Source organism: Podarcis cretensis (assembly GCF_951804945.1).
Source record: "Podarcis cretensis genome assembly, chromosome: 1".
In the NCBI taxonomy this organism is placed as follows: domain Eukaryota; kingdom Metazoa; phylum Chordata; class Lepidosauria; order Squamata; family Lacertidae; genus Podarcis; species Podarcis cretensis.
Window position 1 is genome coordinate 75,584,225 of NC_137170.1, and position 23,666 is coordinate 75,607,890.

Genomic DNA, 23,666 nt, shown 5'->3' on the forward strand with positions numbered 1-23,666 from the left:
ACCATCCAAGTAGGACAGGAAGCACAGCAAAGTGGGGCCACCCACCTCTAACTTAGACAGCTGCTCCAGAAGGAAACCATGGCTGATGGTACTGAAAGCCACTGAGAGATCAAGGAAAATGAACAGGGTCCATTTCCCCTGCCTCTCTCCCGAAAGAGGTAATCACACATGCTTTCTAGGCATGAGGCAAGCACAAGTCTGGATGAGCCTTTACTTGAGCTCTCCAGCAAGTGTGACTTGTGGTCCTTCTGCTTAGAGGGATCTTCTTCTCTGGAATACAGTGGCAGTGCCTGCACTTCCTGCACACTCTGATCTGAAATCTATGGGCTAGTCCTGTTCAGACGGAAGAATTCTATTTTGAGGCTCCTGCATAACCAGATATAGGATCACAATTCATATACAGTGGTACCTCAGGTTAAGTACTTAATTTGTTCCGGAGGTCCGTTCTTAACCTGAAGCACCACTTTAGCTAATGAGGCCTCCTGCTGCCACCATACCGCCGGAGCACGATTTCTTTTTTTCATCCTGAAGCAAAGTTCTTAACCCGAGGTAATATTTTTGGGTTAGCGGAGTCTGTAACCTGAAGCGTATGTAACCCGAGGTACCACTGTATGTCAGTAGGGTACTCAAAGAATTTTATACCATCAAGTTGAAAGCTGTTGCTGCTGGTGGTAAGAATTTAAACCTCAATTTAAGCTTGGGGCAACTGCTCTAGGAAATAGTGAAAGATGAACCTACTGCCTAGCTTCTCTGCTCTGTAATATATTAAATTGCAACAACTTCCAGCTACTGAAACATGGTCTTTGTGACCCTATGGGTAGAGGTTAGTCATCCTAGCTTGCCATTCTAAATAGACTTTAACTCCTTTTGTACAGGTGGAAGGGCAGGCATGCTGGTGGAAATCCAGCTCTCTTTGCATATTTGATCAGTGCAATATCTATACAGTCATACATTGGTTTTCAAATGCCATGGGAGTCGAATGTTTTAGCTCCCTAAAGATTGAAAACTGGAGGTGATTGTTCCAGTTTTCAAACATTCTTTGGAATCCGAACGCCTGACGTGACTTCCGCGGCTTCCTGCAGCCAATTGGAAGCCGCGTCTTGGTTCCCGAACGTTTTGGAAGTCGAACCGACTTCTGGAACGGATTCCGTTTGACTTCCAAGGTACCACTGTAGTAATAATTTTACTGCCAACATCTTTTAGTCTAGATTAACAAATCTAAATGCTAACAGCAATTACAAAGAGAGGCTCATTTCAGATATGTGGTAAAATAAAGTGAACATATCACATCATTTATTTGGAATGGCTACATTAATGCAAAAAGCAACATTAAGACAGCTATTTGCATAAAAAGCATTCATCAAAATAAATACAAAATATTGATACTACAAATAATTTAAACTATGTCTTTCCTCCCCACCAGGTGGTGTAGGATAGTCTTTGCATCTTATAAATATAAAACAAAATAGCAGTTTGCAAAGTGGGCCTCCTCTTCAGTTGGCCAGACTTTGTGTTTGTCAAAAGTTTCTTTGGTTTGCAAAAGCCTTTCAGCAAAGATTTGGCTCTTCTGCTCAGCAGCCTCATCAGATCCGAAGAGATCTAGCAGTCGCTGGCATCCTTCTTTGCTTTCCTTCATTGGTACCTTGCTCTGGTGCACTTGAATCAGAGTCAAAGACACTTGGTCCTGTTGTCATCCAGAATAATGTTCTATAGATGGGGAAGGAGAGAAAGGAAAGAGGAAGTCAGCAAATTGGTTTTTAAAAGATTTGCCCAAATAAAAAATAATGAGAGCCTTGTGGCATCTAAAAGCGGGGGGGGGGGGGGGGGGGGGACTTACAGGCTATGTAAGAGGTCATCTGTGGTCTCCATAACCTCACCATATATTTTTTGAAACTATATTGCTGGTTTGTTTGTTTTTTAAATGATTCTTTCTATAGGTCCTCTGTTGTAATACCATGATGACAAAAAGTCCCTACAACTACCCCCCCCTCATTTTTATAATAAACAAATGTTTTTGACTGACAATTCCCATTGATCCTGATGTGATTTTTGGCTGCAGCCATTTTGACTCATGGGCAACACTTTGGGAGTCAGTGTGGTCCTTGGCCTCCAAGTGTCTAGTCATCCTTGCCTGAAGAATTACCAAGTTGATTTACAGCAAAGGTTTTTATGGACCAAAATTTGCAAATGCTTTTGCCATGATAAACCTATTAATTTTTAATTAATATTTTTTTAAAGCGTCATAAGGCTATTTTTGCTGCAGCAGACTAAAATGACTACTCCTCTGGTAAATGCCTGAATACAAAATGAAGCAGCAGCTAATGCTGCATTTTTTAAGTTTCAGTGTAGGTTGCAGACGAGTCTTTCTTCCAAGTAATTAGTGGGATTAGGATGGGAGGAGAACAATTGCTATTGAATGTTTTAGGCAGAGTCCTCCAATCTGCAGAAACTAGAGTCAATGGAAACAGAAGCAGTAGACTGAAAAAAAAAATTCCCCTCTTTTCAAACGGCATAGCAGGCAGCATTTAAAGTTGTCCAAAGGCACATTCACAATAAATCCCCAAGTTGACATTAGAGCACTAGGCAGTGGCTCTGAAACATTTACTACCACAGACCACATGAAACCTGCTGAAGGTGCTGTGTGCTAGATGCTGTATGATTTTTAAATGCATTTTTATAGCTTCTTTTATTTCTTATATTGTATTGTATTACATATACAATGTTGAATATAAGAAATAAAAGAAGCATCAAAAGTACATTTAAAAATCAGTATATTTAAAGTGACCAGTGTGCTGGCTCCTGCCTTCTGCCACACACCCTGTGGACCACCTGAATGAAGCTCATGGACCACAGTTTGGGGACAGAGCATCTCAGCAATGCAATCCTAAACTTATCTACTAAGTCACTAACAGTTCAGTTTGTAGGAATTGTGATCAGGACTGCAAAAATCTTGCTCTGGCATAATAAGCACTAAGAGCTTACAAGGCCATCAACCTTCATACTTTGAAGTATCCTTGCTGAAGCCCAACATGTTTTGCAGCTTCAAGAGCAACTGAACACCCCTCCCAATACACCTCCTTTATAGTTTTAATTACATTTTTACAGGAAAGATTTCTGGTCAGTCAGAAGAGAAGCACACACTACATAGTCTGTGTGGGCCAGCCCTATGTGGCACCAACAGGGTGCATAGAATTCTGTGCAGGAAAGACCCTTTGCCACTTTCCAAGAATCATGGTCTAGTTTCACTGGAGAACATGGACTTCGGCCCGAAACACACATTCAAGACTTCTTGCTTGCTTTTTTCCTGCCAAAAATCGCTCTCCCTGCAAAGCCAGTCCTTCCCCACCTCCAGCCTCCCCTTTTGGTTTGCAGCATACATGGTTGCAGTTTTGCAAAACAAAACACATATGGATATAGAAGAATCATGGACCACCACATGTTCTGTAATTGTTCTGCCCTTAAAAGTCCCAGGGGTGGCTGCTTGCAGGTAGTGTCTCGCTCCAGCTGAGTTAGCGCAAACTTCAGCTTTGCCTGCATGTTGCACAAACACATTTTGTGCATTCCCATAGCAATGGCTCTTAAAGGAAGCTGCCTTATACAGAATCACAAATCTCAGGGTTGTCAGCAGCCCCCTCGGGGTTTTTCTCCCACTCCTTCCTGGAGATGCCAGGGAGTGAACTGTGCCCAAAGCAGATGCTCTGCCCCGGAGTGACTGCAATTCTCCTCCTCCCAAGTACACTGGGCACTTTGGCTGACGCTGGTCCGCCAACAAGCGGCAAGAGGGGCTTGGGAGAAGAGGCAGTTCAGCAACGGGGCGCCCTAAGGCCTGTTCCCACTTGGCTGCTGCTGGTTCTTTGTTTCCGCAGCCCAGGAAGCTAAAAGTTATCCCCAAACCCGCACCTCCGGCGGAGTCGATTTCCAGTGGATCCAGTTCCTTGTCCCTTCAAATCTCGCCCACCTCCGCCTTTGCTACTAAGCTTATTCCAACTGCAGCCTACGTAGGCAAAAGCCTCCTCGATCGGGACTAACTCCAGCCCACTTTAGTGCACAAAACGAAGAAGCCACCGGCTCACGATTGGCTATGGCCCTTTCCCGCCCCTCCATCCCGCCGCGCATCTCCTGCTCCCTCCTTCACCTTTGGTCTCTCGCTCGGGGGCGCGCGTGTCGGGCTCAGGGGGCGCGCGCGAGGCGCCTGTCCCGGGTGGCGGCGGCCGCGTGCTCGGCGGCCTCCTGGCGGCTCTTGAAGTCCTCGATGGCGCGCTTGTTCTGGAAGTCGATGAGCGCCATGGTGATGGAGGCGTTCCAGCAGCTCTCGCCCGGGCACCGAAAGTCGATCTCCTTGCGGTCCGTCGTGACGATGGTGAAGTACACGTACTTGCCCGTCCGCTCCACGCAGTCCACCTTCTGGATGGAGCCGAAGCGCAGCTCCTTCCCGCCGCCGCCGCCCCGGGCCTTGCCGGCCTCGGGCGAGAAGAGGCTCAGGCTGTCCTTGCTCAGCACCACCGCCTTCTTCTTCCACAGCTGGAAGAGGCTGTCGCTGCGCTTCTCCAGCTCGCCCTCGCGGATCACCTCCGACGGCGACGCGGCGGCCGGGCCCTTCATGCTGCTGCCGCTGCCCGCGCTCGCCAACAGAACCGCCGCACCGAGATCGCCTCGAGGGACCAGCGCCAAGGCCACGCTCGCTCGCTCGCCCGCCCGCCTTGCTTGCCTGCCTATCTTCCGACGGGGACGCTGGCCTCTCCCGCCGGCTCCGCGACGCTGCTGGGATTCGCTGTGCGCTTTGCGGGAGAAGAGAACCATTTATGGCCTTGGAGAGACGTCCCAGGCCCCGCCCTGCGAGCCCCGCCCACGCCTGCTGGCTCCATCGCCCCGCCCACGCTAGACTGCCTCCCCCGCCGCGTTCTCTCTCTCAATTCCCCACGGTCTAACCCTGCGTCGTTCAACTCTCCACTGACAATCTTCTTTTAGCCATCATCACCACTGCAGGTGTTGCTCTGCAATGGTCATTGCAAAAGTGGGGTTCAGGACCTGACAATGACTTTCCCATTCCCCACACCCTTCCCAGCTAGGAGTGCTGGCTTTCACTAGATTCTCGATTATTATTGCTCCCTCTGTGGGTTAAACCACAGAGCCTAGGGCTTGCCAATCAAAAGGTCGGTGGTTCGAATCCCCGCAATGGGGTGAGCTTCCGTTGCTAGGTCCTTGCTCCTGCCAACCTAGCAGTTTGAAAGCACGTCAATGTGCAAGTAGATAAATAGGTACTGCTCTGGCGGGAAGGTAAACGGCGTTTCCGTGCGCTGCTCTGGTTTCGCCAGAAGCAGCTTAGTCATGCTGGCCACATGACCCGGAAGCTGTACGCTGACTCCCTTGGCCAATAAAGCGAGATGAGCGCCACAACCCCAGAGTCGTCCACAACTGGACCTAATGGTTAGGGATCCCTTTATCTTTTTTATGGCTGGTAGCCGAACATGTGACCTGATGACACTGAAAAACGTTGCATATACTGTATTTGTGATGGGCCATTCAGAGGCACCAACTCTCACTTCAGCCTTTTCCAGGTGCATCCAGAGCTGTGTGGAAAGTGGATTGCCATGGCAGGCTTTGTTAGGTCCAGTAGATCCTATGCTAGTACCACTGAAGGGGCATAGTCCTGTGGACCAAGAGTCCTGCTTTTGGGAGAGAGGTTGGGGGGATTGACTCTCTTAGCCTTCATGAATTCATGGAGTGCTGGATCTTGTCTGCAAAGGGCTTTGATGTTGTAGCCAACACATGCAGAACATGCATGTCTGAACCAGCCCCAAAGGGATGCTTCACAGATGACATCTTAAGGAGTAAACCTGAAATGTTTTGTGAGTTATATGCAAAAAAGTGAGAGCAGCAAAGCTGTGTTTTCAAACGTGTATTATACACTTGCTAAGTGCACTCAACAAAGCACTGGAATGAAGTGTGGCTCTATAAACTGCAAAAAGAAAAAAAGGGGGGGAAAGGAAAATGAGACGGGCCTGTGGCAGACAAAAATAGAAAAGCAAAACAGAGAAATCCAACTGAAAATGTACAAAAAGGAATATGTAATTGAAATAGCCCACAAATAATGGGAAAAATTATTGTGACTTGTTGCTGCAGATTGATACCGTGCACAATAAAATATAACATAAACACATCAACTGATACACAGAATAATTATGAATTTACAAGGTGATTTTACAGGCACAAGTGCTGGACTTGTGGGTATACATGTAAAAAGTTCTTCCCACTTCCCACTAATTCCAAATGAGCTCAAGAGCTGCATAGCTGAATGTTAAAAACTGCAACTGCATGCCCAAGTGTTTTGATAGGGATTAAGTGTCCCAGTCTCCTGAAGTCTTAATGTACACAGACAAAAAGTTGTCAATTCCATGCCTTGGAAATGACGATAGGGACAAAGAAAATGACGCAGCAAGGGAGAAGATTAACAGCCAGTTCTTTAGTCTGCTGTTTCTTCACCTTGTGTGGATATTTTATTTGGGATTGATTGTTCTCTGTGTTAAGAGAGTGAGCCACGAACCTGCAAGTCCCTGGTTTGACTTAGGTGAGTGGCCTTAGGAAAGCCACCTGCACCTCTCTCTGCCTCACAGCCTCAGTCCCTGCCACATCTGCAACAGGGCAGATAATGGCCAGATTCAAGTACAGTGGTACCTCGGGTTACATACGCTTCAGGTTACAGACTCCACTAGCCCAGAAATAGTGCTTCAGGTTAAGAACTTTGCTTCAGGATGAGAACAGAAATTGTGCTCTGGTGGCGTGGCAGCAGCAGGAGGCCCCATTAGCTAAAGTGGTGCTTCAGGTTAAGAATGGACCTCTGGAACGAATTAAGTACTTAACCTGAGGTACCACTGTAATAAGTTCCACTGGCAGAAGCCCACACAAGGGCTTCTGCTTGTGTAATGGGGCTTCCCCCTTCTTCCCCCGTTCCCCTCAAATTGGCTCTCAGTGGGTTGGGAGAAGCGCAGAGCAGTGCACAGGAGAGCAGGGGCGTCATTCCCTCTGGCAAGGCAAAATGCTTGCACTGAAGGAAGGATTGCCATCATGCTATGTTGAATTTCTCCCTCCAGTTTCTGACTTACAGTAGCAGTGGATAACCCACCTCCTGCCAGAAGTTGGACTCTAAACTCCCATAAGCCGCAGCCAGTGGCGCTCCATTGTGGAATGCCTTGCCTAGCTATAGTATGTTCACCCGCTTCCCGAACAGCAAAGTTTTTCTATGTTTCGGGAAGGAGTTTCCAGATGCCACCCCTTTACGCTACAAGTTCAGCCTTGTTGAGACTGAGCAGCTGAGTATTCGTCACTGGCACCGCCTCTGCTTTCTTTCTTTCTTTCTTTCTTTCTTTCTTTCTTTCTTTCTTTCTTTCTTTCAACATTTTTTTAAGTTTCCATTTTATATAAATATAACACACTCAAATTTTTCACCTTATATTCCACTCTCGCGAGCACTCGACTCCCCTCCCTCCCAGCCCATGATTATCTTAAATTATATCTTTTTTAATTGCATTTCATATTTCCCCTCTTTACTTTCTATTCAATTCTGATAATCACAAAATTATATTAATTATAAATCAGTGCTTTCTATAAACTATGAAGCTATAAATCAGCCCTGTCAGTGTTGTTAAATGTTTACAATTATCTTTCAAATACTCTGTAAACTTATTCCAGTCTTTATGAAATGTTTGATCTATCTGCTTTCTTTTAGATGTCTGGCAATTACGTTTTTATTCAACTGGGCCCTTCAAACACCTTGGTCATTTTAAATTCTGATTTTTTATTTGCTGCTTTTCTGCAATCCTATCCATCAGCAATGGGTTGGTTTCATTTTCTTTGTTCCCCTCAGAAATAAAGGCTCTGTGCAGCATACATTTAAAGCATATTACCACCCCACCCCCCATGAAACCTGTGAACTATAGTTTGTTAAGGGTTCTAGGAACTGTAGCTCTATAAGTGGTAAAATACAATTTCCAGGGTGGGACGCAGGTGGCACTGTGGGTTAAAGCCTCAGCGCCTAGGACTTGCCGATCGAAAGGTCAGCGGTTTGAATCCCTGCGGCGGGGTGCGCTCCCGCTGCTCGGTCCCAGCGCCTGCCAACCTAGCAGTTCGAAAGCACCTCCAGGTGCAAGTAGATAAATAGGGACCGCTTACCAGCGGGAAGGTAAACGGCGTTTCCGTGTGCGGCTCTGGCTTGCCAGAGCAGCGATGTCACGCTGGCCACGTGACCCGGAAGTGTCTCCGGACAGCGCTGGCCCCTGGCCTCTTAAGTGAGATGGGCGCACAACCCCAGAGTCTGTCAAGACTGGCCCGTACGGGCAGGGGTACCTTTACCTTTACCTTACAATTTCCAGGATTATTTGAAGGGTGTGTGTGCACTTTGAATGTATGGTGTGGATGCAGACAATCTCGCAAGTACACCAAATGGCTCTCTACGCCTTCAGCTCACCTTCCTTTATAATGCGACAGTCTCTCTCCCTTCTGCTCCCCTCCTTCATATTTCCTGCCAACATATTGCATTGCCCACCTCTTCCCCCTCATAGCCTTTACTTCAAGGCTGACCCAAGGCAATTTGTGGCCTGAGGCAAAAAACAAGATGACATCTTCCACTTTCTCTTTCCATATTCAGAAACTGCATTTGACGCTTCTTACTTCAATACTGGCGAACAGCCACAAGGCTGCTGCCCCCCACCCCCAGCATTGACGCCTGAGGCAGCCACCTCACTTTGCCCAATGGCAGGCCAAGCCTTGCTCTCCTTGCCTCTGTTCTCTTCAGACATTTTCTTCCCGCTCCTTCTTTGGCTCCCTTGTACCTCGCAGGATGACTCGCCTCAGGAATGCGGCTGTTGCCTAGCCCACTATCTATGAGTCAGCGGCGGCCTTGGAATTCTCTCTGCAGGTTTCATTCAGCTGTTGGGCTGGGCGAAGAAGAGGTAGGCCTTTTGAATGCAAATGCCACGGAAAGCTGTTCTTTTGCTGCAGGAAACGTGGAAGATGACTTCACTTTTAGGTTCGCTAAATCCTTATCCGATCAACTTAGTCATGCTTTTCCTGTGAGGATGCTTTTAGAGGAGGACTTGGTCACCTCAATGTTTGCCCATTTGGGCTGGCTCCCTCACTGATGTGTTTCCTTCCAAAAAAACCCATTTCTTCATGGTCTAGGTTCATAGAATTTAAGAATTTAATTCGTTCTGGAGGTCTGTTCTTAACCTGAAACTGTTCTTAACCTGAAGCACCACTTTAGCTAATGGGGCCTCCTGCTGCCGCCGCGCTGCTGAAGCACGATTTCTGTTCTCATCCTGAAGCAAAGTTCTTAATCCGAGGTACTATTTCTGGGTTAGCAGAGTCTGTAACCAGAGGTACCACTGTAATACATGTGCAAGCTAGTCACTTGTTTCAACAAGCCTCGCCAATCTCAGGAGGAGATTGGTGTGGTAGCATGTAAGCATTCAGAAATAGGTTTTGGGTGTCTATCTCAATGCACAAATGGATGGTGCCAATGCTTTGATATGGAGAATGTATTTCATACGTTCATACATTAATTTGAAACATACACATCCTTCTATTCTTCAGAATGGTGCCAAATATAGGCGAGCAGCTTGTTGTAGTTGTTGTACTTGGGAGACTGGGGTTCAAATCCCCTCTTAGCCATGAATCTCACTGGGTGACCTTGAGCCAGGCACCGTCTCTCAGTCGAACGTACCTCACAGGATTATTTTGAGTATAACATGGAGCAGAGAGAAAACCATGTATGCCACCTTGAGCGCCTGAGAGATGGGCGCTAAATACCACAACATCAGTACCACAAACATGTTAGTGCTTTGGAACAATTTCTGTATTTGGACTATGTCTGTCCGAAGTTGTGTTCCCACCCTCTCCTGCTTTTGAGAGCTAGGAAGGTTACCAACAGCAGCCTTGGCCTCAAACCAGTTAAAAGCTCAGCTACTTTCGGTACTGGAATTAGAAGAGCACAGCAGTATCACTTGCAACCACTACTTTAGCTGACAGGGCTGTGATGGCAGGAGGCTGAGGATTCATAAAATGGGAGAAGGGAAAGGTTATTTTCCTTTGAAAGGAGAATCTGACTGCTCCAGGCATAGGAAAGGAGCAAGAAAGGCAGCGGGAATGATGCCAAGAGTGAGAGCATTCAGAAGTGAGACGAAACAAATTGAGGGCTGCAGGAATGCACATCTACACATGCCCTGCCGTAGCTTGGAGGGTTAAATTATTAGATGTGCTTGTTCTAGGTGAGACACACACTTGCTATTTCATTTGTACATTCAAGAGTTTGGTTTCCAAACCTCTCACCTCATTGGTACTTTTTTATAGCTCCTGTCACTCATATGGCCATGTTTCTGGGGCTTTGAAAATAGCATAAACAAAATATTGTTTCAGTACTTTAGTTTTGGATTTTTATTGTAATGGTAACAGTATGTGTTTGTTTTGAACACTCATCCACCCAGATAGATATATACACACTGATTAAGATTAATTTATCTACCGACTGCTTAATATTGTTATGAGTCTTTTTGCGGGGAAAGTAGGCTGTTTGCTGAGACCCTTCTAATTTCTGGATCCAGCATGGATTCAATTGCTGGAGTAGCCAGGCGAGCCTGGTAATGGCCTGCTAAGTGCAGGTTGTTAAGAGAAGAAAGGGAGTGGCTCTGTTCCAGAGGGCAAGTGGGTAGGTTTCCCTCCCTGAACTTTCTGTTAGTTAGAAAGACAAAAGACCAGAGTGGAGAGTAGAGTTTTGCAAGCCAGAAGCTGAAAGAAAAGCTACAGGCTGGAAAGGCAGAGAAAGAGGCATGCTTGATTTCTGTTTGAATTAAAGGCTGCGGCTATGGGAGAAACAAGACCCTCTTGTAAGTGTTATTGCTGCAAACCCCTCCATCACAGGCTCAGGTTGTATATGTGTGTAAATAAACCATATATCATAAATCCAGTTACAGATAGGTAGCCGTGTTGGTCTGCCATAGTCAAAACAAAATAAAAAAATTCCTTCCAGTAGCACCTTAAAGACCAACTAAGTTAGTTCTTGGTATGAGCTTTCGTGTGCATGCAGGTATCTGAAGAAGTGTACATGCACATGAAAGCTCATACCAAGAACTAACTTAGTTGGTCTTTAAGGTGCTACTGGAAGGATTTTTTTTTATTTTGTTTTGCATATATCATAAAGACACCACCGTCTCCGCTGTGCCTCGTTCCAAAAGGAGTCACAAATCCTGGGTAAATGCCTGGAACCCCTGGGATCTCACACTGCTCAGAGATTGGGGTCTAAGCAGTTTACAAATTAAGAACCATAAATTCACAAAGCTAAAACACCAGCCAGGGTAATGAACAGTGCAAATGTTTCTGACATTCTACAGTGGGTGTTACTACCTATTGCTATCAAAGCCATTACCTACACAACCGTGTGTATAATTTTGGGGTACCAACATGCCAACAGTGATCCAACACTGCAATACTATGCTTGTCAACTCAGAGGTCAATCCTATTGGGTTCAAGGAGGCTTATTTCCCAGGTAAGTGTGCATAGAATTGCCAGCCTAAATTCCTAAGTCTTTGTTGGACAGCTTGCCAGCGAAATTCAATTCAGTGAAATATGAAAAGCTACATAAAAATTAATGCGACAGCTAGGATGGATGGAAGTGAAAAGGGACTTTGATTGAAGCAACATGTCCGGCCTACTTTGTAGCAATGAAGTAATATTGGAAAGTGTACTTGCAACAGTAGATACAGTATTGGGAAATAATTTCCATGACATCATTTTGATTCTTACTCTTACATTCAATGACTTGTATCCTACTATAATGCCCCCTGTGTGGGGCTGCCTTTGGAGAGTTTTCAGAAACTCCAGCTAGTTCAGAATGCTGCAGCCAGGTTGCTATCAGGGCCAGTTATAGAAAGGATGTGATCCTCATGTTTCAACAACCCCATTGGCTACCAGTCTGTTTCTGAGCACCATTCAAAGTGTGGGATATGCCATACAAGACTTGGGACCCAGATTATCTAAAAGACTGCATTCTCCATATAAGTCTCCCTGGGTTTAAAGATCCTTTCTGTCTGTCCCACCAATGCCTATAGCTTGGTTTTTAATGCTTTTTCCTTGTGTTTTACTACATTTTATTGTATTTCTTTTATTGTATTGTATTTTTACTACATTTTATTGTATTTGTGGGAGGCAGTGGAAGACAGAGGTGCCTGGCGTGCTCTGGTCCATGGGTTCACGAAGAGTCGGACACGACTAAACGACTAAACAACAACAACATTGTATTTCTGCTGTTGTTGTGAGCCACCTTGAACATCATTTGATAGAAAGGCAGGATGTAACGTTTAAAAAAATGCACACATAAATTGGAAGTCATTTCACAGTATCTTATTATGGCACCAACGTTTAATGCTTTATAGGCAGACAAATGGGCTTCATAGTCTATGGGAAATCTATCCTTAATGCATGTTAATGAATGGATGGCAAAACCCTGCCATCATTTCCCAAGACCTTCTCCAGTTCAAATGATTTGTATTCATGTGTGTATTCAAAGCAGAATACCACATGGACTATCAACTGTGTGTGTTTGTTTGGTGGACCCAGTAAACTGAATACCTCCAGGATGAGTCTTTGGGTATTTTATACATGGGAAGAGTTGAATTTTTGCGAGACTTAAACAAAGGAAATGGTGGCGTTTATTTGCCTGGACTGTGAGAACTTTCCTCTGCCTGAAGCCATCAACATTAAATAACCTAATCAGCCAGTATACTAATATTTATCTGATATGCATACTTTCCCCTAAGCAACCTTTAAGTCTTTCTCAATTACTGTTACTTAACACTGCACTGTACAAAACTTTTAGTGAGAGGAAACTTGCCATTTCCCCTAAAAAAGGGATCATCTGCATGCTACGTATTCATGAGTTTGTTAATTGTGAAAATGAACATAGAAGTTCTTTCACAGGGCATCCACTCAGAATCTCCAAAGACGAAAGAAAAGCCCTCATCACGTATTAAGTTTATTACTGGATTATGTCTGTGCGTCAAGGGCAGCTTCAAACATAATGCATTTCCTGCAAGAGAGCATGAGATCTATATGCAGAACGCACACATGGTGATTTCACAGTGTGTAGATGCACTGAAATAATGGGTCTGCAGTGTATTGGATGTTGATGTCAACACAGACACCTGACCAATACCAGTGGTTATTCAGCCTCTTTCATACACACAACATTTCCAGGGATATATATGGTTGTTCATCTTGCGTGTATCATGGATATATTGTGTGTATCACTTCTTGAGACGTGACACAGAACCAACCAATAAGTATGTCTGGGGATCTTTGTTTTAAAATGCATGACCAGGATGTGTTGATTTTTATGTTAACTTCCACTGGGGTTTGTTGTATGCTCACATAAACCATGAAGAGTTGTAGAAGTCTTTTATTCAGCAGCAGTTTTGAATTTTTGTCACACCTGACAAGTGCATTTTAATAAATTCTGTGCTAAAATTTTCTCCCACCTTTTTTTAATATTATTACCACAGTCCATTAATCAATGAGAAAAGTAACTGCATTAAAAAATTATCAAATGAAAAGGTTAATGAAAATCTTATGGGTGGGGTACAATTTCTTTTTGTGTGTGTGGCACTTGCCTTATTTATGAGGTGGCCAAGGGGTGTCGCAGAATTCTGGATAAAGGTTTACTGGAAAGAAAAACACACAGTACCATTGTTACCTTGTGATAAATAAGTTCAAAACCCCTGCACTCATTGAAATTCTAAAAAATTATCAAGTGGTTTGAGACTGAGGCAGAAAAGGCCCGTTCTCAGAGGAAGAAATTTCAGTAAGAAATGTTTCCACCACACTAATTTGAATACTATAGCAAATATTTTCTCTTTTGTTTACATTTTTATTTTATTATCTATCTTTCTATCTATCCTCGTATTCCAATGAAACTGGTTACTGCCATGATGTCTTCCAAACAATCCAGTAAGATTGATGAGTTTAAGAGAATATTTATCACTTACCCCCAACATTTTTCAAACTCCCCAAAATAACTTAAAATAATGACATTTCCAAAATATAACATCCTGCTTTCCACAGTGCTTTTAGGGAAGGCTCCATGCTCCCATTTCAGCCTTTACAAATCTCCATGCAGTCCCCTTTTTAAACACCCCAGGCTTAAAAGGGGAGTGTGTTGAGGCTTGCAAAGCCCTAAACAGGGAGTGGGGCTGGGGATGCTCACCCCGTTTGGCTCATATGTCCAGTCCCGATAGGGTTACTTACTACTGCTGTAAACGCATCGAATGTCTAAAACCAGAGATGCCCAGGTCTTTGCACCATCTTTTAGTGCTAAATGGGGTCATCTGATAGCAGTGGCAGGAGGGCAGGTGCTGGCTCCCTCCCCAGTATAATTCAAGTTCACACACCCTACCTTGCAACTCTCTCCAACCTGTCTCCTTCCAATTAAAGGGTGTGGCTTAATTTTTCCTACTGACCCTGTGCTGTAATTATAGACATCTCTGAACCAGTGCAGCGGGAAAAAATGTTCAGGAGGAAAAGTAAACGCCTAAGTTGTTCTCATAGTAGTAAAGGTAAAGGTACCCCTGCCCGTACGGGCCAGTCTTGACAGACTCTGGGGTTGTGCGCCCATCTCACTTAAGAGGCCAGGGGCCAGCGCTGTCCGGAGACACTTCCGGGTCACGTGGCCAGCGTGACATCGCTGCTCTGGCCAGAGCCAGAGCCAGAGCCGCACACGGAAACGCCGTTTACCTTCCCGCTGGTAAGCGGTCCCTATTTATCTACTTGCACCCGGAGGTGCTTTCGAACTGCTAGGTTGGCAGGCGCTGGGACCGAGCAGCGGGAGCGCACCCCGCCGCAGGGATTCGAACCGCCGACCTTTCGATCGGCAAGTCCTAGGCGCTGAGGCTTTAACCCACAGCGCCACCTGCGTCCCTATAGTAGGGATGTTCAAATGGCACCCCCCCCAAACAGATGAATTGGGTGTTGGGATTGTACCAAGTGTTTTTGATGTTGTGTTTACACCAGCTGCACCTCCTTGCAGCAGTGCATCCAACATGAACAGGAAGGAGTGCTATGAGCACGTCTATGCATGTGTGTAGGGTTCTTATGTGCAAAGAGGAACCTTGGTCAACTTGGGTTCCCTTCTGCACACCTTAGGCATACATGGACCCTTCACCATGATACACAACCTGCAGCTCAGTCAAGGGCAACAATGTGGAGTGGGTGGGATTTGCAGTCCCATGGTCCCCTGTACGCACTGAAGGTACACATGAAGGAGGCTCCAGTGACTGGCCACAGTAGCAAAGACCACAAGTGTCCAGAAGTCAAAATACCTCAAGTTCATTGTATGTACTGTGGGGAGGAAGGGGTCCCATTGGATTTGACGTGGCGCTTTCTAAACAAGTCCCCACTGAAACGAACATGGTTCTTTGTGTTCCTTGTTACTGATTTACTACCAGAGACAGGGCCTTCTTGGTGGTGGTGCCTCAGTTGTGGAACACCTACCAGAAAGGCTTGCCTGGCGCCTACCTTACTGTCATGTTGTCAGAAGGCAAAGTCTTTTATTTTTCTGAGCTGTTTAGATTCAACATTAATCCTACTGACTGTTTCATGCTGCTTTTTATGTAGCTTTTAGTATAATATGTTAACTGTTTTTCTTTTCTTTTTGCAAACTACCCTAGGGATATGACTGAAGCTTGATCTGAAATACCTATAACAAAACAGACTGATTCTGATAAACTAATGTTTTAAAATATTTGACCAATGAATGAAATTTGTTGTTTGTTCATTTCTGTTTGCCATAATTAAAAAGCCCACCCTAATTTACATGTTCATATTTTGCATGCATGTAATGTACTTAACATATTTAAGATTAAGCATATTTCAGATTGATTTAAATTATTTCAAATGAGTTAACCTTTATTAAGTTATTACCTGACTTCTTTTGTAATAATGGATTATAAATGGAAATGAATAAATATATGGTGATACCTATGGAACTGCCATTCAGTTAATATTTTTCCATCAATAATGTATTAAATTCCAGCCTCTCTCTTTAATATATTGGAAACCACATTTGTTACCCTGTAGGTAGACCGCCCATAGGAGGAATACTGATTCTCCTCAACTACTCTAGCAACAAAGTTAGTGCACCCCAAATTTTAAGAGGCTATAGCAAAGGTAGTAAAGTGTGGGTGGTTTTAATATAGGGTGGATAATTGCATCAGACAGACACTATTAAAATTAATACATAATATTCAGCACTTATGTCGTGCCTTTCATTTGCAGTGTGTGAACTCCAAATGCTGCTTATAATCCTTAAAGCAGCCAGAATGCAGTCTAAGATTTTGGCCAAAAACCCTTGACAAATCACCATCACCACACTCCTGGCTCCAGCCAGACCTCAAAACATATTGCAAAGTGCACTGCTTTCTTTGTATAGACTGTAAGGCTTGCATTGAAAAGGTGCCACCCATTGCAAGCATCACCACTAATGGGACAAATTAGCCTAAAATAAAGTCTCATTGCTTTCGGTTGGATGCACAGTGGAATCCTATGCATTTTTAGTCAGAAGTCCCATTGTAAGAAAACACTTCCAAACAGGCCAGCCATCTTTTGGCTGGGTGTTGTCATGCAGGAAGGATTTTTGTTTTTTAAGAAAAAATAAGAAAGAAACCAGTGTCTTTTTCTAGACTGGAAGGCCTGCTCCGAGGAGCTTACATGCTCTGGGGAAAAGGAAAGGAAAAAGAGCATTAAGCAGTGTCTTAAATGTGTAAATGTAGTCTGAGACCAAATCCTCAGAAACCTGTCCTCCTCACGTGAGTAATTAAACAAGAAAAGAAACAGATTGCTTTGGCTGATGACTAGAGTGGGACACACAGGTCTGACCTGAAAAACACAAAAGCAGTTGGGAAGCTCAGCCACAATAATTGTGGCCTGACCACTGACTACCTTTCTGGCTTCCCAACATCCATCACTTGACTAGTGTTGCTGCCAGCAGCAAGGGTGTGGGTGTGTGGCAATGTGGTGGCCAGGTTAATGAATGGAGTGACAGCTGAGCCCAGGGTTGCCCAAGTCTGGGAGAGCAGACAGCCTCGCCCATCATTTCCCACAGTTAGTGGAAGAGCTTGCCTTTGCCATTAGGGTGGAGAGAAAGCGAGAAAAAGAGTCACCCGTCTCCTCCTTAACTTCAACCCAGCTCAACCAGTAGGTTGTGTTCTTTGGGAAAGGAGAAGCCTCCAACCCGTTCCAGAGTGCTTTTAAACTGGGTGTCCAATTTCAGAAGCCAGCATGCATTGAGGAGTTGGATTAAGGGCAAAGGTATGCAGACACCTTTAATTGCCAGGAGCTCTTCTCTCATGTGCTGTTGCTGCTGCCCTCTCTTGTCGGACCCGTGCCAATTTCTCTTTGTGAAGATGCTATTGCAAAATTTCAGGATTTATTTATTTTTTAATGAAAGATAAAGAAGAATCTATGTGTGCAACTTGGACAGGCGGAAGGGATGGTAGCCAAAAGCAGCTGTGCATTCCTTCAAATTCAGGGATGGAGAAGCTATGGCCATCAAGATGTTCTTGGTCTCCAGCTTCCACCAGTCCTAGCTGGAGCGGCCAATGGTCAGCGATGTTGTGAGTTATAGCCCAGTAACATCTGCAGGGCCACAGAGTGCCTGTTCCTGCTCCAGTTTCTACTGTAAGAAGGACCATAGCTCAGTGGTAGAGCATCTGCTTTGCATGCAGAAGGTCCCAGTTTTAATCCTCAGCATCTCCAGGTAGGGCTGGGAGATATTCCTGCCTGCAACCCTGGAGAGCTGCTACTAGTCAATGTAGACAATACTGAACTAGACGGACCATTTGACTGACTTGGTATAAGACAACTTGCCATATTCTCAATATATTCCCTAAGGTGCTTCCTGTGGATTAGAGTGTTCAGTGCTGCTGCTGTAGAAAGGGTGAAATGCTTGAGCCCCAAGGGAGCTGGCTAATGCGCCAAGACTTATGCTCCCACACTCTCCAGTTACATACCAGCAAAACTCTTTGGCCTTCTCATCTCAAGCATTACCACTGCTCCCACTCTCCCTGCTCTGAGCTGTGGGCAGAAGGTTCCTCTGCCCCCTCCGGAACCGATTCCACGTGGGCTCCTCCAGATACCCTGTTCATTGAGCATTCATTCTGAGTTGCTTGTAGAAAGTTTATTTGGAGGGCATACGATGCCTGGTCTTTACTGAACATTTATCCTGCTTTGGTCACAGGGAAGTTATATGCCTATGAACATTTGCCCTGGTGTGCTTGCATGATGGTTATGCAACTTTCTGTTACTTATTCATTCATCCTGCACTTTTCAGTATCTTTCCCTGTCCCTTTCCAAAAAGTACGTAATTAAACACACAAGCACAATGTCCAGCATGTGCTTGAATCCCTCCTGCAAAATAGTGAGAGTCTGGAGAGGGGTCTCCCTGTACTGAACTGTGCAAACTCATGTTCCTGTCTTCTTAGAAGTGTCACACACACACAGTTTAGAAGAAGGGACATTTTCAACATTATGTCATATGAATCTAAGTAATCTTATGTAACTGATACTCTTTGCAATAATCAAACACGGTCTGCCTTATGTAACCTGTACTGTCAGCAGCACTCATTTCACAATGACAAACTAATGCTCCCATTCCCTCCTGTGAATACAAAGGCCCTGCCCCTTTCCATCGCTTCTCTTCTTGCATGTGCAACCATGCTCTCCACCCTTGAAAGAGAGGAATGATGAGAAACCCCCCTTTTTAAACCAGTCAGGTGCATCTCTTGATGCTTGTATCCCCACAACGCCACTGGCTGAAGAGAATTCTGGAAACTCTCTTGTGCCTCATGTGCTGCTCAGTGGTCTTTTTCTCCAGCTACGTTGTTAAAGAAAAAACGCTTTATATGCGTTATATCACTGTGACACCAGATGGCACCGTGGAGTCCCACCTTTCGCCAACCGGATTTCCCTTGATGAAGTTTACAACATGTTTAGCTGAATCGTGTTTTTGGTGAGTCTAGATCCAGCCCAGATCTGGTGTTGCTGATTTATTATTCCATTTCTGCCCTGCCTTTCCCTCCAAGGAGTTCAAGGTGGCATACATGATTCTCCTCCTCCAGTGTTTTTATCCTCACAATGACCCTCTGAGGTAGGCTGAGAGGCAGTGACTGGCCCAAGATCACCCAGTGAGTAGGGATTTGAACCCTGGTCTGCTTCATCCAAGGAAAGTGTTGGGCTTCTTACTGCAGATCAAGTCACCATTAAAAGCAAAGCCACAGAGGCCAGTTGAAAAGTTGGCAGCGTTGTTTTGACACACATTGTGTATAGTGCCAACTTTTCTTTTCTTTTCTCTTCTTTTCCTTTGTCCTCTTCTTATGCCTGGCATCTTGAAATGGAGATGTGCATTAGCAAAAGTTTAACCAGCTAAATGTGCCAAACTGCTTTTAAGGGCAGCGCAGCAAGCCTTGCTGGAAAGAAAAGAAAACAACACTAGCTGCAAGTAAAGACTGGAAGGCTCATTGCCATGGACTGGCTGGATGCAGAGGAGTGGGGCCAGCTGGGGAACCACCAGGGGAAGAAGGCTCAGAGCCAGGGGATGGGTGGTGGGATGACAATGAGTGGTCAGAGGGAGAAGAGGGAGCAGACTGGGAGGAGGTATTGGAAGCTGAAGAGCTAACAGGGTTTAGTGAGCAGGAAGAGGCTGTGGCAGAGGGCAGTCCTGAATCAGAGGCAGGAGCAGAGGCTGGAGAAGAGGTGGGCCGAGAGGTAGGAGGCAGGCTGCTGAAGAAACCAGGGAGTCTCCCCCTCCTGCTCAGATCAGCTCCTCTCTCCCCATGTCTCCCAGAACATGCAGAGAAATGAAAAGGGTGGAGCAATGAGAAACAAGATGATGGAGCCTTAGGCTGCTGCGGAAGGAACCACGGGAGAAAGGGACTTAGAGAGTGGTGGGAAGGTGGGGGCCTTCAATCCTCACAACTGCTTCATTGGGGCAAGATCTACTGGGAAAGGTTGCTGTGACCACTAGGACTGAGCTGTTTTTCCCCTTTGACTAAAGAGTTAACTTCACTGACACCGGGTCCTTTATTGTTTTCTTGCTGCCCTCCGCCTGACTCCTGGTCCTCACACTCATGCACATTGAAATATGGCTTCTTCAACGTGGAGTTAGCACCAGCTGTTCTCAGGCTGACAGACACCTGTACAATGGGATTACCAATTGGCCAGAGGAAAAAAGGAAAGGAAAACACAGCCAAGCCTCCTGTGCCCTTAAAATCAGCCTGATATACAAGAATTAGAAGGTGAAGATTTCACAGTGTGACCATCTGTGCATAGTTGTAATTCAAATGGCTCTTCAAAGGCCCGTCTACGGGGGGGGGGGGCAGTTGAAAAGCTGGCAACTGCATGCAATAAGCCTGCCAGGAAAGGGCCTTGTCTCTTTTGGCAGGCCTTTCCCAAGAAAATTAAGGATTTTATTCATAGCTGTGATGGTCTGGACTTGAACATTGCCAAGGATTTGAGCACCGATAAGGAAAGGCACCCTAATGACATGGAAAAAGCTGATGGGGATGGCATGGAATTGTATGACTAACCAGTCCCAGGGAGAGTATTGCAGCAAACTACTGTACAAATTATGTGATTCATTAAGCATACTCTGTTGTGGGTGTGGTATGTCTCCACGGCAACACAATAGTATTCCTTTCTGGGCTTCCCTGTACTCCACCCAAGTCTTCATGCTTTCCCTCTGTGAGTGGGAAATGCATATGGTTGTATAGAGACTGTGTGAGAAAGAGAATGGGAAGATCAGCACGCACCTTGTCATAGCATGGTCCTGAGGGGGAACTTCACTGGTGCAATGTTGGTCTTCTCTTCCACACTGAGGTGTTACACCTCAGCAGTGTTTTAGCAGCAATGGAACTGCTTTCTGCTGCCACTGCTGTAGAAGCAGGGCCACAATGCAGAAATCAGCATTGTATCCATTAAGATAGACGGGATCTAGTCCAGGTGTAGGGCACCATTGGCCCTCCAGATGTTGCCCCAGGAAGCATGGGTGATAGCCAGGAATGGTAAGAGTTGTAATTCAGAACCATCTTGGGGTGGGAGCAATGTTCCCCCACAGCTGAACTAGTCTAAAAGAGGTAAAGACAACATATTTGCATCTTCTCCTAAAAGCCCGTCAAGGAACACAGCAATAAAGAACTTTGCCATGTAGGGGTTATTATTATTATTATTATTATTATTATTATTATTGGCTTGCAATGTTACCAGTGTGTTGCAGAAAAAAACAACAGTGTCTTATAACACTGTAAAGATGCTACAGAACGCTTTGCTCCCTCATTACTTATGTTTCTCAAGATCCATGGTTCTCTCTGTAACAATAGCTAAAGACTGGAGGAGGATCTCTCCATCACAAGATGCAAAGGCTAGAAATTTGGGTGTGAAACCCATATTTAAATCTCCATTTAGCCCTGAAACTCACTCAGTGTTCTTTGGCCAGCTTTCAGACAAACCCAATTTAGAGGGTAGTTCTGGTGACCCACTGGGTGGCCAGGGCTCCTTGGAGGGAGGCCACGCTCACATTTTTTCAGGATGGACATCTGACTTATTCTACCAAACAGCACTTGACTCCCACCTACTCTGATCATGTCCCTGCTGGAGGGAGAAACGCTCTTGCCTCAGCTGCTCCTGTACCAAGAAGGAATGAGTTGTGAGGGGTTGCATCCACACAGCCTAAGATGTTGTGATTTCTTTTTTCTTCCGTTCAACCCTTGGAGATATCAGGGAGATCCTTCTTAAAGCTCTTTCTAATCTCTGAATAAACTTTCATTCTCTTCCTTCCGAGCTTCCCTGCACTTGGGTAAATCAGTTGGTGTAAAGTCAGACAGGGACTTTTAGCACTTCCAAGTCTTTGTCCATTGAGCGTGAATTGTTGAGGCACCTGCCATGGGCAATGGAATAGGTAGCTGAGATTAAAGTACAATCAAAGCAGAGGAAACAATGACTCATAAGAGATAAGACTAGCATACTGGCTTCTTATCTGACTGACTGCAGGTAGATAAGGTGGGAAGTCCCTTCAGCATTCCAAGCCAATTTGCTCAGTCTGACATCACCTGCTTCTTTTAAATGCCTACCTTCCCTCTCACCCATTTTAATTCTCAGTCTTGGTGACTGAATGGAGCTTGGCAGCCCCCCCCTTCCCTCCCCTGAATATCTAATCATACTGCAAATTGATTCATAAAAGGACTTTGGAGTTAAATAAACTACTCTGCGGCCACATGAAGGCGATTTGGGCGTTGACAGATGATAGCTCTCTTGAAGTAGGGAAACCACATCCAGGAAGGGCAAGACTGGCCGTTCAAAGGAACTTATCTTAACTTTCCAAAGGTCTCAGAGTGTATACTCAGGCGGCACACTAAAGCCCGTTGTGTGCACAGGCAGAGCGCCACACCTGTGCGAGGACCATCTGCTGGCAAGTCTTGCCTTTCACCCATTCTGCCCATTTCATTTCAGTGATTTATTGGTGGTTTTACATCACCAAGGTAGCAGTAACATTTTAAAAAACCCACACCATCTGGTGACTCTATGCACATGCAATCATCTGTAATCTCTGGCACTGAACCTATGGCTAATCCCCCTTCTACACCCACCATCTCAAAAATCCAGGAAAATAGCAGGAGACTTTTCATGTAGCTGGGGACTGTAGACACCCACCTCTTCACATGCTGAGAGCCATTACAAGACTATTGTGTGGCTGGTCTAGTCTTTGGACCCGCCAGTTATGAACTGCACACAGATTTTTATTTTTATTTTAAAAAAATAATATTTATTAAGAATTTAAAGATTACAAAAAAATCCACTCTGAATGTTGAAGAACTGATTGTGCACATGTCACAGTGCAAACCTTTTACAGTTAGTTTCTTAAAAGTGGATTCCTTTCTTCCCAGTCCCATATTTCCGAAATGAATTGACACGTTCATGAAAAGAGACATGAAGCCATGCCCTCACTTCTGAGATCTCTGGTTCCAGGTGTCTGGGTAGAGACTCACTGTGGATCATGCTAAGCAACATCCTGCATTGGGTTCACACAGCAGACAACCGGATGCCTCTGGGTAGGCTACAAGCAGGGCATGAGGGAAATAGCCGTCTCCCACTGTTGTTCCACGGCAACAGCATATTCATATGGCTCATATAGCTCATCCTCCATGAATTTGTCTAACATAGAACACTGGAGGAATTAAAGAACCTTTTAATGAGGGTGAAAGAGGAGAGTGCAAAATATGTTCTGAAGCTCAACATCTAAAAAATGAAGATCATGGCCACTGGTCCCATCACCTCCTGGCAAATAGAAGGGGAAGAAATGGAGGCATTTCTTCCCTTGGGCTCCATGATCACTGCAGATGGTGACAGCAGTCACAAAATTAAAAGATGCCTGTTCCTTGGGAGAAAAGCAATGACAAACCTAGACAGCATCTTAAAAAGCAGATACATCACCTTGCAGACAAAGGTCCATATAGTTAAAGCTATACCGTAGTTTTCCCAGTAGTGATGTATGGAAGTGATAGCTGGACCATAAAGAAGGCTGATCACTGAAGAATTGATGCTTTTGAATTATGGTGCTGGAGGAGACTCTTGAGAGT

At 45.1% G+C, this 23,666-nt stretch overlaps 1 pseudogene across 1 annotated transcript; it reads right to left on the reverse strand.

Moving 5' to 3' along the window:
- Window positions 1-1,261: 1,261 nt before the first annotated feature.
- On the reverse strand, window positions 1,262-4,815 carry LOC307221305 (pleckstrin homology-like domain family A member 2 pseudogene; annotated as a pseudogene). The gene is made up of 2 exons (XR_013844039.1): window positions 4,136-4,815; window positions 1,262-1,707 (listed from the first exon to the last, which is right to left on the reverse strand). The product of XR_013844039.1 is annotated as a pleckstrin homology-like domain family A member 2 pseudogene (transcript).
- Between the last annotated feature and the right edge of the window lie 18,851 nt (window positions 4,816-23,666).